The sequence below is a fragment of the Lactuca serriola genome, chromosome 5, assembly GCF_051521515.1.
Source record: "Lactuca serriola cultivar US96UC23 chromosome 5, Lser_US96UC23_V15, whole genome shotgun sequence".
NCBI lineage: Eukaryota > Viridiplantae > Streptophyta > Magnoliopsida > Asterales > Asteraceae > Lactuca > Lactuca serriola.
In genome coordinates, this window is record NC_136412.1 from 8,983,577 (window position 1) to 9,001,603 (window position 18,027).

The window sequence follows — 18,027 nt, forward strand, 5'->3', positions numbered from 1 at the left end:
TTGCAATCTATCTAGGAAATGGATAAAGATGGCTTAAATGGGGTTTCTAAAAGGAAACTCATCATGGCAACATAAAAGATCTAAAATATACCTTAATGGACTCTGGATTGAGTTCTAGATCCTTGCTCTTCTCCTTCTCCTTGGTCCTTCCTTCCTTCTCTTCTTCAAACTTCAAGGAAAAGCACACAAACATTCAAATCACAAAGGGGAGGGTTACGGTTTGTTAAAGGATGCTCTGAGAGTGAAGGAGGCGAGTTTGGAGCTCATAACATGGTTTAAATAGGATGCAAAACCCGTAGATCTAGGGTTTCTTCTAGACTGGCGGACTCGCCGAGTTGCCAACTTAAACGTGAATCTCGTCTCTACTCGGCAGGTTGGGCCTACAACTTTCCGACTCCAAGCTAAAATGCCAAAAATACATAGATTAAAATACATACTAGGAACCAAGTGTTACATTTAAGAATAAAGAAGATAATGGGGATGGGAAATTAGGTTGATTGATTGGTGTTTAAACATAATAAATTTATTTATTGTGGGTTGAAAACTCTATATGCTCACCAGGCTCCCAAGCCTGACCCACTCAGTTTATTTATATCACAGGTGTCGATTCGAAGCCACATTACACTTAGAGATTAAAGGAGATGTAAATCACTAGTGTAAATGAATGTAAGTTAGGTTTATGCTTTGGTCTGTATCGATGTGGACATCCCGATTTTTGTAATGAAACGAAAATACATTTTTTTAAGAAATGCTTTGATAAATATTTATCACATTTTGTTTTGGAACAAATTCCGCAACACCTTTTGAAAGATTACTCTATTTTATTTTAAAAAGCATAAACGAAATCGATCTTTTCTGGCCGTTAAAATTGGGGATGTCACACAAACTAATATATAGATCACTAATCATAGCAACATCCCAATAACCGAGATTCAGACCTAACTGGTCACTAACATAACATCATCCTATAAAAAAAAATACTGACCCAACCTCGTCACTACACATAAGCGTATCACCATCCTAACTACCAGGATGTAATCAATAACATATCATGCCGTAACCAGATATGATCCATAAAGGGTCGGCCTTGGTGCCTTAGACCCTATTGATAAAGTGAGGATAACTCACCTCGCTAGTAGTGCTGAAATACTGCAAATCTCTGACTGCTGTCTCGCCGGGAATCCCAAAGTATTACACAATAAACACCAAAATTAATACCCAAAATCACCTTCTTGAATAAATGTAGATCACTAATCATATCAAAATCCTAATAACCGGGATTCAGACGTAACCAGTCACTAACATAGCATCATCCTATAACCAGAATACTGACCTAACCACGTCACTACACATAAGCATATCACCATCCTAACTACCAGGATGTAATCAATAACATATCATGCCATAACCAGATACGATCCATAAAGGGCCAGCCTTGGTGCCTTAGTCCCTATTGATAAAGTGAGGATAACTCACCTCGCTAGTAGTGCTGAAATACTATAAATCTCCGACTGCTGTCTCACCGGGAATCCCAAACTATTACACAATAAACACCAAAATTAATACCTAAAAAAACCTTCTTGACTAAATGTCCACACCATTCATTAAGTCCACTCTCGTTATTGGGCCAAGGCCCAAATACCCAATCCTTGATTTGAAAGTCCATATAAAAGCCCATTATCGGCCCAATTTACCAAATTGGGCCCAACCTCCTAATTAGGCCTAACCCCATGATCCACTATCACTACCTGGACTAAATTATTTTATTTACAAGGTCCTGCAAAGGCCTAATTCCATTTAGTCCATAAACAACCCAAAACCCGAAGCCCATTTGTCAAAGCCCAACAGAAGATGTACGTGGGGGCGTACTCATCTAATCGTTGACCACCATCGGCGTGGTTAACCCAGTATGCTGGGCGTACTGGATTTACACTGGGCGTACTGGAAAAATTGTCAAAACCTCATTAAGCGCTTAATAGCTTAAGCACTTAAGCTCAAACTTCAGATCCAAAGACCTATCATGCCTAGGATCCATAAAGTCGTGAACTTTATCACTTTGGATGTCCATAAAGTTCTTCATGCTTGGTCTTAATCCATTAAGACCTTATTTACCATGCATGGGACACATTCAGCTGATGAGACCTCATTTTTATCATTCAAGGTCCCTTCAAGAGCCTAGAAAGACAACCCTTTTCGTCTAAAACACAACATGTACCAACTTGTGGTTTTTGGGGCAAAAAATGGGTCTTTTAAAGCAAAATCGAGAGATCTAATCATATAAGCATAAAATTTGGAACTTTATACCTTCTGGAGCTTCTTGAGTACGAGCTAGCTTTAGATCTACAAGCTTGGTCTCTTCCTTCAACTCTTTGATGCAAAGATTTCCTCTTAAAGCACTCAAGAACACACAAATAAGCTTAAACACACAAAAGGGAAGGCTAGGGTTTGGGGAACACGAGTTTGATCTGTGGAGGCTGAGGTAAGAGGGGTATTGGTGCTCATTATGTTGCTTATATAGGCCCCAAACCCTAAATATTAGGGTTTCACCAAGACATTAGTACGCCCAACGTACTAAGGCAAGCCTTAATACGCTTAGAGTACTCCTATGTACGTGCATCATACTCCCAATTTGGCCCAAGTTTGCAAACTTGGTCCTTAAACTTATCTTGGCTCATCATTCTCAAACCCAAGGGTTATAACTGACAAAATAATGATAAAAGGAGGTTTGGAAATACCTTGAAAATCTCAGGATGTTACAACTCGATAGATATCGATTACCAATTATATCTCACTATATAATTCCTAGATTTTTGGGATCGCTAATTACAAATTAGACATGTTTCATCACATCTATGCCTCAAAACTCTCTTGCTTAGGTATCCTTTGTCACAAAAGATTTCCGATCAAATCGTCCAATTTGAAAAACTTGTGTAACCGTCCTAGAACTTGGTTATAGAAATCGCAAAGACACCCCAGCCATCAAAAGACAACTAAGCAGTTAGGTATCATTTATATGACTAGTGCATACAAGAGACGTGCATACATTCTTCAAAAGGATTGTATAGATTTGAGGTTTGTAAAAAAAAGGGTCTTTATATGTTTTATAATTCTAGTTTAAAAATATATGATATCATGGTTATTACATGCATATAATAAACCATGGTATCAATTTTCAAAAGAAAATCACTTTTAAATGTTCTACATAAAAAGCTAGTTTTTCTATAATTTGACGGAATTCAATTTTAATAACCGGTATGAAGTTTGAGTGCATTTGAACATTATATATCTTTTATAAAACTTAATTTTATTAAGTTTTTATAAGTTACAAAAATCACCATTTTAAAGTTATAATGGAGTATTTCAAAATTTGTCGTAACAATTTTATAAAACCGAGTTTTATTTTTAAAATAATAACTTGTTACATCTTATGTCCATTTTTGAAAAACCCAAACTTCATGTGATGTTAATTTTGTTAAAAATTATTCTATCATGTGAAAAACTAATTTATCAACCACACAAAATAATGCATAAAATAAACAATACAAACATGCATAAAAAGATATTTGCATAAACATAACCAACTAATGACAATTTTGTGAGCCAACACAGAAATGTCAAGCCCATTCCTAAAAGGACATTTAAGGGGACCAAAAAAATCTTCTTGTAATGTTGTTGAAGAAGCTCCCACTTGAGTAAACATAAATTACTTGCAAAAGACAAGAAAAATTTCTTGAATGCTAAACCTCATCAACTGTCGCTAAAAGTGCAACAATCATTTGTTAACAGCATTAGCGACACTTTTCAGAAAAATGTCATTGAAAATCTTGCACACCTTTTAGACTTGAAAGTCGCTCTTTTGTCTTCAAAAAAATGGTTCCAACTTGATTTATTTTTACAATTTTGTACAAATAAATTAATTCTAAAAAAAACTAATCTATTACTTTACAAAAATAACCAAGAAAAGCTAATCTATTTAATTATTACATATCATAAGAATAAATAAATTAGTATAGCCACTTTAAAGCAAAAATAACTATCACAACAACACAACAACACAACAACATAATCCGTTCAAGTTTCACCACCCCTAATGGGAAGGGACAAAACAAAAACAAAGGCAAGGGCAAAATGTTGAAATCGGATGACTTGAAAGAAATGGGCGATATTGTGCAAAGCATAAAAGATAGAATGAATAAATTTTTGAAACTTGCTTCGAATAGAGAGAGTCGGAAACAAACGGACAGTGACCTGAGAGTGCTATCGATGAACACGTTGAATTTGATCGGGGATGCGCTTCAAGTCGTTTTGCAACTGAAGGAAGACGTGAAAAAACGTTACGCTGATCGTGGTTAATTTGTAGTTGTTTTCCAAGTTTTAATTATTTGATTTTTTTTAAGTTGTACGTTTAAGTTTTCTAATTTTTTAATTTCTAATTTCCTAGGTTTTTTTAAGTAATGTAATGGTTTTTAATTTTAATTAATGAAATATTATGTTATTCTTTAAAACTAAAAGTTTTATATATTTAAAAAATAAAAATAAATTAAAGGAATGTGACACCACTCCCTGGGTGTGGTATGAGACCACACTTTTATGGTAATGATTGAGGTGATGCCTATGTGTCACTGCACTTTCATAAGAGAGCATGACACCACTCCCTCCAGCCTTATTTGCCACGAAAGTACGAGAATAAAAAAGAATTGAGTATATAAATTTAAATTTAAATAATTACTTTTCAACATTTAGTCTATCGAATAAAAAAATAAATATATCAAAAATTTAGAATTTATATATTTTGTGCACATCACATTTCATTTTATTTTTTAGGGTAAATGTCATTGTAGCCCTACGAAGTTCCATCATTTGGTTTAAATGGTCCCTTTTGTTTTTGTTTTTGTTTTTTTTTTTGGAATTTAAGGGGTAGAAAGTGTAGTTTTATCGGCTAAAATGGTCCATAGACATGTTTTAAGAGGTTTCATAGCCATGTCATAGTCCAAGTCATCTAATGAGTTCAGTCTGAGTCAACTCTCCCTACACGTCACCGAGTTGAGCCGAATCATTTGCTTGGGCCCTAAGGGTCACTATGGACACAATATATATAAAAGGGATGGTTTAATAAATCAAACCCTAAAACATTATACCCATATTTGGCCAAACATTTACCGACAAGAAGGAGACAATCCCTTTCACGAGAATCACGAGATGGCTACCCCAGCACCGTCACTAGATTCGATATCGTTAAATTCTTGAGACCAGATGAGCTTCAGTGACATACACACAATATTTTGTGATTGTGGGGAGAGAATGGCGGAAACACAGGTGGAGATGGATCGCATTAAGGAGGAAATGGGGCGTGATTCTGTGATATCAAAGGTCGAAATGCTTGCCGTGCAGTGCCAATTAGACCGTAACGATAAGAAGATGCAAGTTATGACGGTTGTTCTGGTGACGATTGGTTTTCTCATGGACAAAATGCACACTCTAATGTAATCGTGATTCGGGTGTTCTTTGTTGTCTTAGGTTGTCTGTGTTGCTAGTGTTAATCTGCAATGTTGTCTATTAGGGTTTATGCGGATTACTATCTTTTTGGTGTAATCGTCTGAAATGGATGATGAAGTCATGTCTTAGCAGGCATTTTGTATAAATGACTATGTAATTGTTAACGAAGCTATATATTAGTTTAACATTTAAATATATTATTTTTATAACACTAACCCTAGAATTTTCTCGTTAGTTAATGAGATAGTTGGGGGTATTTTTGTCATTTGACATTGCAGTCACGTATATGTACCATTCACATAGATCTGTTACCATTTAATCCTTGTTTTTGCTTGCTTGTCTTTCTCTCGGTGTAAATTGAAGGTATGAAGATGGAAGGAAGCATGAAATCAGTGGAATGTTCCTGTAGGTATGCTGCTATAATACGAACCTCAACCACTCGGAGCAACCCAGGATGACACTTTTATGCTTGCCCCAAAAAGGTAAAAAGTGATTGCAACTTTCCTTGTACTGTAGCCCTAGATTTGAAAATAATTTTCTGCATAAATCATTTGTTTCTCACAAATAACTAATCTCAGGGTCCCCGAAATGGGTTTATTTGTTGGGTAGATGAAGTTGATACAACAAGCACAACTGGTGAGGCTATCATGATTGCAACTTTGCTTAGGTCGAATAAGAAGCTTTAGTCCGATGTTTGGAAGATGAAACTATGTTTATTTCTTAGTTGGGCTATATTCTTTGTCATAATAGTGTACAAGTTCTAATGGGTTGTTAATGGTATTTTCTTGATGATTTGTAATAATTTGGGTAAATGTGGTTCTGTAATCCTATTGGAAATTAATGAAACATCGTTATTTAGTGGACCACAAAAGTTGTAATGGGCTATTTTTTGTGTCATACTATTTTCCCACTTTATCAATAATTTGCATGGACATATTTTAATTGTAGATTAGTTTAGTGGACCACAAAAGGGATCACATAGATATAGACTAATAAATAGGGTTGTCAAATCGGGCAGTCGAGTCGTGTTTTTGTCTGACATGACACGACAAGGTTTTGTATAACACGAAAATTACACGACACTATAACACCCTGAGTTCAGAAGAGCAAAGTTTTGGGTGCTTAGTGTAAATATGGAAGACCGACTCGGCGAGTCAATGGGTAGACTCAGCGAGTCGGGTCGCGAATCTGGTCATGTGTTAAGTGACCAACTCGGCGAGTCAGAGGAGTGACTCGGCAAGTTGGTGTTGGGTGGAGAAAAACCCTAATCTGGAGTTTGTGCTTTATATAAAGGACATAATACCCTCTCTTCAGCCCCTCTACACTCCGTTTGAGTCCCATAAACCCTAATAGCCGTAAGTTAGAGCTTGGAGAGTGTTTGGAGCTTTGAGAAGTTAATTTGGTAGAGGAGACTTGAAGAAACAAGAGGAAACCATAAAGGATTTCGTGTGGATCCAGAATCCACTCCAGTTTGGGGCATGTTTGTGAGGTATTAAGCTGTTACCTTGACCCTTTTCTTCTAGAATCATACATATGTGGAGGCTAGGGTTTTCCTTGGTTAAGGGAATTGTTATAGAAGCTAGATCTGAAGCTGAAACTTCAGATCTAAACCTCTTTTGAGTCCTAAGTTCATAAAGTTCAGTCCTTGGATGATTGGTGAAGCCCCTTTTCTCTAAAACCCAAGCCCTAGTGTGTTTTGAGTTTATATCTCCTTGATATCACGTAAAGTTTGCAACTTTACATGAGGAATAGCTTCTGGAAGGGTAGATCTATGGATTAGAGCTCCAGAATGGCTTAAAAAGCCACTGCATGGGTTAACAACTAGAGGTACTCGGCGAGTCACATGGGTGTACTCGGCGAGTTGGATGAAGATAGGCAGGGACTCAACGAGTTGGAAGAACAACTCGGCAAGTCAGTTGAAGATTGCCTTGGACTCGGCGAATCTGTTCTTAGACTCGGCGAGTCTGGTTGCGAAGTCCTAACCTTTTTGGTTGAGCGGTGAATCAGTGAGTCGAGTGACGACTCGGTGAGTTGAGCAGGAAGTGACTCAGAGTTTGTGGGACTCGGCGAGTCTTGGGGCGACTCGGCGAGTTGGGTCGCGATATGGGAGTTTTCAGAGCCTAAGGACTCGACGAGTCAGCGGGCTGACTCGGCGAGTAGAGCCAGTTAGGGAGTTTAACTTTGACTGAGGACTTTGAATTTGACCAAGAGTTGACCAGTTGACTTCCAGGGGTAATTTGGTAATTATTGTTATTTATTGAGTTCAGTCTTTTGGTATTATCAGTGGTGGGGTTCGTGTCAGAGGTTAGAGCGGCGTGATCCTATCTTTTCAGCTAGCAGTTGCAAGGTGAGTTATCCTCACTATACTAAGGGGTCTAAGGCACCAAGGCTGGCCCATCGGATTTGATATCCTAGTAGTTATTGATATGTTGAGTTTAATTAGTAATGTATGCCTGTTGATATGTTAGTCGGGTAGGTCTATAGGACTGCATGTGATACTGATTGATTACCTGTATGTGCATTTATCTGTTACATGTCGACATGTTATGTGGGATGGGTTGAGGTTGTACTGCTCCGTGCGGTAGCCAACAAACCCTAGAGTATTCCAGATATGAGATGAGGGCCTGGAAGTCATTCCATACTCATACTGAGGACTCGTGAGTATTCCAGATATAAGCTGAGGGCCCAGAAGGTATTCTAGACTCATACTGAGGACTCGGAAGTATTCTAGATATGAGCTGAGGGCCCGGTAGGCATTCCAGACTCATACTGAGGACTAGGGAGCATTCCAAATACGAGCTGAGGGCCCGATAGGCATTCTAGAATCGTACTGAGGGCTTGATGGCAATCCAGATACGAGTTGAGGGCCCGATAGGCATTCCAGACACGTACTGAGGGCCCATGAGGTAGTTCAGCTTGTAAAGCTGTGGACCCAGTGCATGCTTTTCTGTTTCTGTTCTGTATGATATGTTACGTGTATGGTATATGTGGTTGGTATTTTGGGGGTATCTCACTACCCTTCCTACCCTCGCGATCACCCTGAAAGGACCAATATATCGGGGTCCCAACTTGCCCCTCTTCCTGAATCGAATCACTCCTTTCCAAGGAGAGACCTTCAGGAGCACGAAGTCGTCGACCTGAAACTCGAGCTCGGACCGGCGTCTGTGCGCATAACTCTTCTGACGACTCTGAGCGGTCAACAACCTCTATCAGACCTGTTGAATCTGCTTTGTCGTCTGAAGCACGATCTCGATACTACCCATCACACGTTGCCCTACTTCTCCCCATCAAATGGGGGTCCGACACCTCCTCCCATACAACAGCTCAAAAGGCGGCATACCAATGCTCGAATGATGGTTGTTGTTGTAGGAAAACTCTGCCAAGGGCAAATACGTGTCCCAACTCCCGCCGAAATCCAACACACATGCTCGGAGCATGTCCTCGAGTGTCTGAATCGTCCGCTCACTCTGCTCGTCAGTCTGTGGGTGGTATGCGGTACTAAAATGCAGTTTTGTGCCCAATTCCTCATGAAACTTCTTCTAGAATCTGGAAGTGAAACGTACATCTCGATTTGAGACAATGGAGATCGGCACTCCATGCCGCGATACCACCTCTCTCACGTACACCTCTGCCAACCTCTCCGCGGAAGAGCTCTAACTGATAGCCAGGAAGTGAGCGCTCTTCGTCAGCCTGTCCACAATCACCCAAATTGCATCGACACCCCTCGCAGTCCTTGCCAATTTGGTGATGAAATCCATGGTAATCTGTTCCCATTTCCACTCGGGAATCTCTAACGGTTGCAGCTTACCATGTGGACGCTGGTGCTCGGCCTTAACCCTGCGACAGGTCAAACATCTCTCCACAAACCATGCGACATCCCTCTTCATACAGGGCCACCAATACTCCCTTTTCGGGTCCAAATACATCTTAGTGGCCCCGAGATGGATTGAGAACTTCGATCGATGAGCCTCTTCCATCAAAATGGTACGCGTTCCGCCCACCGACGGTACCCGTATCCGACCCTGAAATGTCATAAGCCCCTGGCTATCGGTAACGAATTCCGATACTAGCCTGACAACTCGTTCTCTCTTATAGCATCCTGGCATCACGACCTCCACCTGGGCCCCACGAATAGCATCCAACACCAGGGTCATCACTCTTAATCTCAGACAAACATCTCGCATCGAGGCGCCCTCTGCCCTACGGCTCAGTGCATCGGCTACAACATTAGCCTTGCCTGGGTGGTACAGGATCTCACAATCATAATCCTTGACCACATCCAACCACCTCCTCTGGCACATATTCAGGTTGGGCTGATCCATCAAATACTACAAGCTCTTGTGGTCCGTGTATATCGTACACCGAACCCCATATAGATAATGTCTCCAGATCTTGAGGGCGAACACTACCGCTCCCAATTCCAGATCATAAGTGGGATACCTCGACTCATGAGGCTTAAGCTGCCTCGATGCATATGCTATCACATGCCCCCTCTGCATAAGCACCGCTCCCAATCTGGATATCGATGCATCACAATATAAAACAAAATCCTCCATCCCTTCCGGAAGGGCCAATGTCACACCCCCAAAATCGATGAACGGCGGAAACGTTCTGGGGTGGAGGACGTCATGTACATTATCACAACAATGTAAAGTAGTAAACAAGAAACAACATCATCCATTGCATTAATGGTATAATTTCATACAAGTGCGTTCTGAAAAGTTATATAGACACCCAAAAATTATATACATCAAAATAAAAGAGGAGTCTTGAACAAGCTCCTTCTTCTCAAAATCCGGCACCTGTACCTGTCTACTGGTGACCTCAGAATACAAGTTATTTTGAAAGTGAGTATCAGCTTTAGAGCTGGTGAGATCATAAGTATATTAGTGTCTGAGTTTGTATGAAATCATTTGTAAGATGTTTTGTAATGTATAAGTTCTGTTAAGTTTTGTATCATTTGTATTTGTTTGAACTCTCCTAGAAAACCTTATGTTTTCTACTAAAAGTAGCCTTCTACCAAGGCATCTAGTATCTGTGTGTGTGTCTCATGTAAGTGTGCGTATTTTCCTAACTCTGACTATCATTACCCAAGAATATAGTTTTTTACATTACCGTGCATCATGTGCATGTTCACGAAGTGAATGCAATGGTGAAATATTATAGTACTGTAGTGTTGTATTAAGGAACTATTGCTGTACTAAGTACCTTAAGCAATTGTAATTTTTAAGATAACATGTGATCGGCATGTATCTTTCTACCGACTCAATAGCAAAACGAGAATGTAAGATGCTGTAAAAATGACGTTTGGCACCCGTAGACTTGCAAGTCCCACTGTAGCGAGCAGCAAGGTGTAGGATAGTCAATCCAGTATAGATCTATACACAAACTCATACGCTCCCCAATTAAGGAGATGCTGATACAAAAATAGTCATGGCAGGTAGTGCCATGCCCTGTTTAATGGCTCACATAACTGTGTTAATGTATATGTAATGTATATGTGTGCTAGCTGTATTGTGCGTTCTTTCTCTGTCTAGCCCGTATGTTTGTTTCTCGTCACTATGTATTATGTTTCTTTCTCATCACTATGTATTATGTTTGTTTCACATCACTATGTATTATGTTTGTTTCTCATTACTATGTATAATGTTTGTTTCTCATCACTATGTATTATGTTTGTTTCTCATCACTATGTATTAATGTTTGTTTCTCATCACTATGTATTATGTTTGTTTCTCATCACTATGTATTATGTTTGTTTCTCATCACTATGTATTAGTATTAGTAAAACCCTAAACTACGCTTATTGTAGTTTACTAGTAATATAACTTGTACGTATGAATATGGAAGTATACCCTTGTTACCTAAGGGTATTGAATTGACTGGAAGGACCTTTTATGAGTATATATGTACATATGATATATAACTAATATTTAAACGACCTTCGGACTGACACCCGATATCCCACCAGACCACATCTCAAGCGCGAAAAGGAAATAGGGCGGGCAGGCCTTCCTAAGCCTTTTACACATTTCTTATATAACTATGCATACATGGACATGGAATTGATAATAAGTATAACAGAGTTTAAGTAAAAGTATTTGATAAGTAAAAGAGTTGTAAAACAATTTGAAGCAAAATAGTTTGATAAACAATTTGAACAATAAGGAAATCACTGGTTTTGTAGTTATTAATTACATGTGATTGATGTAATAACTATAAATATTTGACTTGTATTCCCCCCCCCCCTCCCCATAAAAGCATTTAAAAAAACATTTAAACCGTTGATTAAGGGGTATGAACTCACCCGTAGTGAGTGGTTCTGAAGAAAATGTTGGATCAGTTGCTAAGTGACAAGTGTTGACTTAAGTACACACGAATCCTATTTAGCATATATTGATGCATATATGAATATAATTAGTGTTATGAATAACTAATTAATGAATTGGGACCACTTTAGGGACTGGTAAACACTTATATTGAAGTGTTACAACCATAAATGATTGTACGAAGGGTTATAAGGCAATACAAGAGAGTGTATAGCCAAAATACACACTATATGTGTGTGTGCGGCCATGTGTGTGGCCAGCGCGTGTGTGCGGCCAGGTGTGCTGCCAGAAGGCGTGTGTTGCCAGAACATATGGTGTTCTTCGTGTTCTTGGTGTTCTTGGTGAAGGATGTTACCTTTCCGGATGATACTTGAGAGGATTTTCGGGTCCTAGCTTTGTAGAAGTGTAAGAAATGATCAAAATGACCAAGGATAGTATATATAGGAGGGTGTGTGCTGCTGGAGGGGTGTGTGGTTGGCCTATGTGCGGCTGGCTGGCCGCACACTCTAGTGTGCGGCCGCACACACATGGTTTGGTGTGTTTGGCCCGTTTTTCTAATGCTACACCCTATCTAACCCATCCTCCGACACGTATCTCAATTATACTAAGCTTTAAGCACTCTTTTAGACCCAAAAATTCATTATACAATAGCAAAACAAAGCTAACTTTAATAAAAATGAAGTATGTAACCTAGAAATTTCGGGTTGTCACAGCCAACACTGGGGCTTCGCATAATTTCAAGCGAAGTGTCTCGAACGAGGTCTGTTGCTCCGGACCCCAAGAAAATGCAGCACCCTTCCGGGTCAACTTGGTGAGTGGCACGAAAATCTTGGAGAAATCCTTAATAAACCTCCGATAATAGCCGGCCAAACCCAGAAAGCTCCTGATCTCGGTGGGTGATCTCGGTACCTCCCACCTCATGACCGCCTCAATCTTGGCCGGATCGACCAATATCCCATTCTGGTTAATGAGATGCCCTAAAAATTGAACCTCTCGTAACCAGAACTCACATTTAGAGAACTCGGCATAAAGCCTCTCCGATCTCAGAACTCCGAGGATCTCCCTCAAATGCTCCTCATGCTGCTCTCTGGATCTCGAATACACCAATATGTCGTCGATGAACACGATCACCGAGAGATCCAACATCGGTCTGCACACTCTGTTCATGAGATCCATGAACATTGCCAGTGCATTGGTGAGTCCAAAAGGCATCACCACGAACTCCTAATGCCCATAACGAGTCCGGAATACTGTCTTCTGGACGTCCTCATCACGCACCCTCACCTGATGATACCCATACCTTAAATCGATCTTGGAGAACCAAGATGCTCCCCGCAACTGATCAAAAAAACCATCGATCCTCGGAAACGGGTAACGGTTCTTGACCGTTATCTTGTTTAACTCCCGGTAATCAATGCACATCTGGTGTGAACCATCCTTCTTCTTGACAAAAAGGATAAGCGCCCCCCATGGCGAACTACTCGGCCGAATAAACCCCTTCCCCAGCAGCTCCTGGAGCTGCGAGGATAACTCCTGCATCTCTGGAGGCGCAAGGCGATAAGGCGCCGCTCCCGGAACCAAATCGATATTCAACTCTACCTGCCTCTCCGGAGGCACACCCGACAACTCCTCTGGAAACACATCCAGAAACTCGCGCACTATCGGGACCTCATCAACTGACTTCTGTCTCTCAGAATCAACCGTCGCATCCATCACATATGCCACAAATCCCCTGCAGCCCTGTTGTAGACTCTGTCTCGCTCTGGCGGCCGAACAAAATGCTGACCAAGCACGTGTACCCTCGCCGTACTCCGTAAGAACTCCCCCACTAGGGTCTCAAATCGTCACCAATTGACGCTCGCAGTCTATCACATCTCCATATCGGCTCAACCAATCCATACCCACTATCACACACACACATCCCCCATCGCAATCGGAGCCATATCTATTGGAAACTCCACACCGAAGATCTCAAGGACACATCCTCGAATCACATCTGAAGCATACACTACTTGCTCATCAGCTATGGAAACGCGCAGAGGTTGACCCAACGCCTCTCGTCGGATACTAATGTGCTGACTAAATGCTACAGAAACAAACGACTGACTCGCACCCAAGTCAAATAATACCAAAGCAGGCACATAATTCACAAGAAAAGTACCTACGCACATCACCATATAAGCATAATAACTCAACTCAAATAAAAGATGAATATAGAATACATACCAGCCACAACATCGGGCGCCGCGTGGACCTCCTCTACAGTCAACTGGAAAGCTCTCCCATGAGCCTTCGGTGCCTTGGACTTCACCGGCCGAACCTCGGTAGTCCTAGCAACAGGCGCAAATCCCTGAGCTGATCCCTGAAGTAGCTGAGGGCACTCGGCCTTCCGATGACCGGTCTGGTTGCAATGAAAGCAAACCGAAAATCCCTTGGGGCAATCCCTCGCGATATGCCCTTCCTTCCTGTACTTGTAACATACTCCAGCCCTGCACGACCCCTCGTGACTCTCGTCGCACTTTCCACAAGTGCAGCCCTTCGTGCCTCCAGATCTCGAATCAGCGGGTCTAGCCCGCTTGGTTGCCGGCTGAGACTGAGTCGGTCGCCGATCCGCCCTCTATGACTCGGCCTCCTCCCTGGCCTGAGTCTCCAACTCAATCTCCCTCTTCCGAGAATTTTCCTGGAGCTCAGCAAATGTCCAGTAAGTCAAGTTCACCACGAACTCTTGAATATCTCTCCTCAGAACACTCAGATAACGGCTCACACGAGCCTGCTCAGAGGACACCTGCTCAGGGCAAAACATCGCCCTCTCATGAAACTTCTTGGTGATCACTGCCACAAAATCAGTACACTGCTTGAGGGTCAAGAACTCCTGAATCAACCGTTCCCTCTCCACCGGGGGGAACATACTCGTCTCTGAACATAGCGGTGAACCTCTCCCAGGTCACCTCAGAAATCTCCGCCAAAGTGAAGTTCGCCGTCACGAACTTCCACCAATCCTTCGCTCCCAAGCGGAGCTGGTTCAGAGCGAACCGTACCCTCAAGTGTTCTGGACAAGAACACGTATAGAAACATCCATCGATGTCAAAGATCCATCTCATCGCAGCAATCGGGTCCTGCATCCCATCGAACTCTGGTGGCTTCGTGTTGCTGAACTCCCGAAACAACAACAGCAGAAGTAGTTGCAACTGCCGCAGCCTCAGTCAGTGCTGCATACCACTCATCAAAGGTCTCAATCAATGTCGTCTTGATGTCCCCAAACATCTCAGGAATCTCAGCCCGGATGGCAGCAGCCACCTCCTCATGAATCAATCGACGGATCTCCTCGTCGCTGACACCACTGCTCTCAGGTGTGTGCCGAGTCCCAACCATGATGCCTCTAAAATACAACAATAAATATCAGATACTTGATCAAGCATACACATACTCGATAACACAACCCTACTCGTCCTCCGCTGTCCCAAAGATTCTTACTTGGAATGCCCACTGATCCGGTGTCTTCAGTAGTACAGGCCTAATACTACTGACCACACCGCATCAACATTCACTCCAAGTCCTCCTCCTTGGATCCTGGATTACAAGTACTCTACTCTCATTATGCATTGGCTACTCTCCGATAGCCCTCTCATGAGCTCCTAATAGCTATCTACTCGTTCTCAAAGCATCTCAGCAGCAGAAATCTCCTAGGCTAAGGCATCACAAATCAGGCCACTCTAGTCCTAATATGAATACCAAGCCTACTCTAGCATGCATAATGTAACATAGCATATCTCATAAGACATAATGTAAGGGTACTTTTGGGGATTCACCAATCGGGCGCTGGCTGATCGTACACACGGCTCTGCTCTGTTTGTCTCAAAACTCTTTTTACTCTTTTCAAAAATTTTCCTTCATTATCAAAATTTTTCCTCAAATCCTCAGTTTGAGTTCAGATACGCCCGAAGATGCATCCGAATCCCTCAAACCAAGGCTCTGATACCAACTTGTAACAACGTAAATTTCAAAACAAAATTTTCATTTTTTTAATCCACCAAGTTCATATAAAAATATTCTCAAATATTTCCAATTTTAGTTTTTGAAACATAACATATCCCAAGATCATAAAAGCAAACTCTCTCTCTAGTGTGTACGAGTTACGTCGGCGCCTTCCCATGGTCCTCGCTAGTACCTGAAACACATAACACAACAACTGTAAGCATAAATGCTTAGTGAGTTCCCCAAAATACCGCATACAACACATACGCCACTCGAGGCTATAATACGACCCTCCGGTCGTTGTGTCTCAGCGGGACCCTCCAGTCCCGTAGCTCGTTGGACCCTCTGGTCCGGTCATAGCTCGTTGGACCCTCCAGTCCGGTCTATAACATCATACAACATACATATATCACATAGCACATAATCTCATACGTAACACATAAGACCCTCTGGTCAACACATAATACCACTCTAGGTAACGTATAGTGAGAAGACTCACCTGAGGTGTCTCGGTAAGTCTCTGACTCGGTAGAAATGTGATCTAGCCTCCGCCTAATCACATAAAGTAATTACTCTCATAAATATAACTATACTTAAACCTTTCTTAACACCCTCAGAAGGGTAAAAGACCATTTTACCCCTCTTTTGGCTTAAAGGCCTCTCTGTTGACCAAACCCCAAAAGTCAACAAAAGTCAACGGTTAAACTTTGACTTGACTCGTCGAGTGCACTTGGGCGAATCAGTGAGTCTACGCGTGTCCACTGACTCTCTTAGTCCTTCTTGGCACGTCGAGTCCTTCCCTTTACTCGACGACTCACACCGGGCATGAATCACGGGGCCACCCCGACTCAACTCGCCGAGTCTCAAGAACAACTCGGCGAGTTCCGCTTTGAACTCCAGTCCCCTAACTCTCCCTGACTCACTGAGTTATTTCCCCAACTCGGCAAGTCTACTCACTGAATGATTTACGGGAAACCCTCATCCTACTCGCCGAGTCTGATCTTCGGGCTCGGCGAGTTCATGCCATGCGCAAACTCCATAGACCTCCTAAGGTTAGACCTGTTCCTTTAATTCATAGATCTGGCCTTTCCAAGCATGATAATCATGTAAAGTTCAGACCTTGACACTCACAAATCATCTAAATGGTCTAACTTGATGATTTAGCCCCAAAAATGACATCCTAAGCTCATGGCTCCCAAAATAACTCATAAAGCTCCAAGGGTTAAGGTCTCTGGACCTCTTTGGGTCCAGATCCAAAGCATAGACTCAAGAAAGGACCAATTGCTCCACTTATCCATCCTCTAAAGGGGGGGGGGGTTAGAAAACCCTATCTCTAAGAATCAATACCAAAACTGAAGAAGGTCCGAATAAATACCTCAATATGGACTCTATGAACTCTGAAGTCACCAAAATCGCACCTCCTTCAGCCTCCTTTGCCTTGGTCACCTCCTTCTTGCAAAAACACCCACAAAAGATCAAGAATGGTCTCTCCTTCCTCACAAGCGCTCTAGATCTCTTAGGGTTTCTCTCTGGGGTTTGGTAGCCGCAAATGACGGCCTTAATGGCCTTTAAATAGGTCCCAAATCCTGGAAATTAGGGTTTCATTAAACAGCGTGGACTCGCCGAGTCCACTCATGAACTCGCCGAGTCCGGCTGTGAACCCGGATACGAATCTGCGACCATACTCGACGAGTTTAAACACCAACTCGCCGAGTCTCCTCACAACTTCCAAAAATAAAAGAATAAAACATTATACCTGGGAATCCGGATGTTACAAAGTTGTTACTTCCTCAACAATTGTGCCATTGTCATCTATACGAAAATATGCGTCCTCATGAGGAGGACTTGATGGGATTGACTACACCTTGGGGCATAGCTTGCTCAAAAAAACATCATTTATGGTCTTATTCATAGGAGTGGAATCAACATGTCCAAGGCCATCATGTACATTACCTTGCAAGTCAGCAATCTCGTTCTGAAAAGCTCCCAGGCTATGCAACTCCTCGTTATTCCCCCTACACCCGACTGCTTCTCTTCAGGACTTCGAACTTCAGCTTGGTCATCCACTATCCATTGATGAACATTAGAACCAAGATGATCTATGTAAACTTGGATTACACATCCGCTGTCGTACCCTACTTGAATGAACTCTTGGTAGTCTTTCTCGATGGCTATTATCCTCAATCCATCAGGAAAATCTATATCTAGCATGCAAAAATACACATTC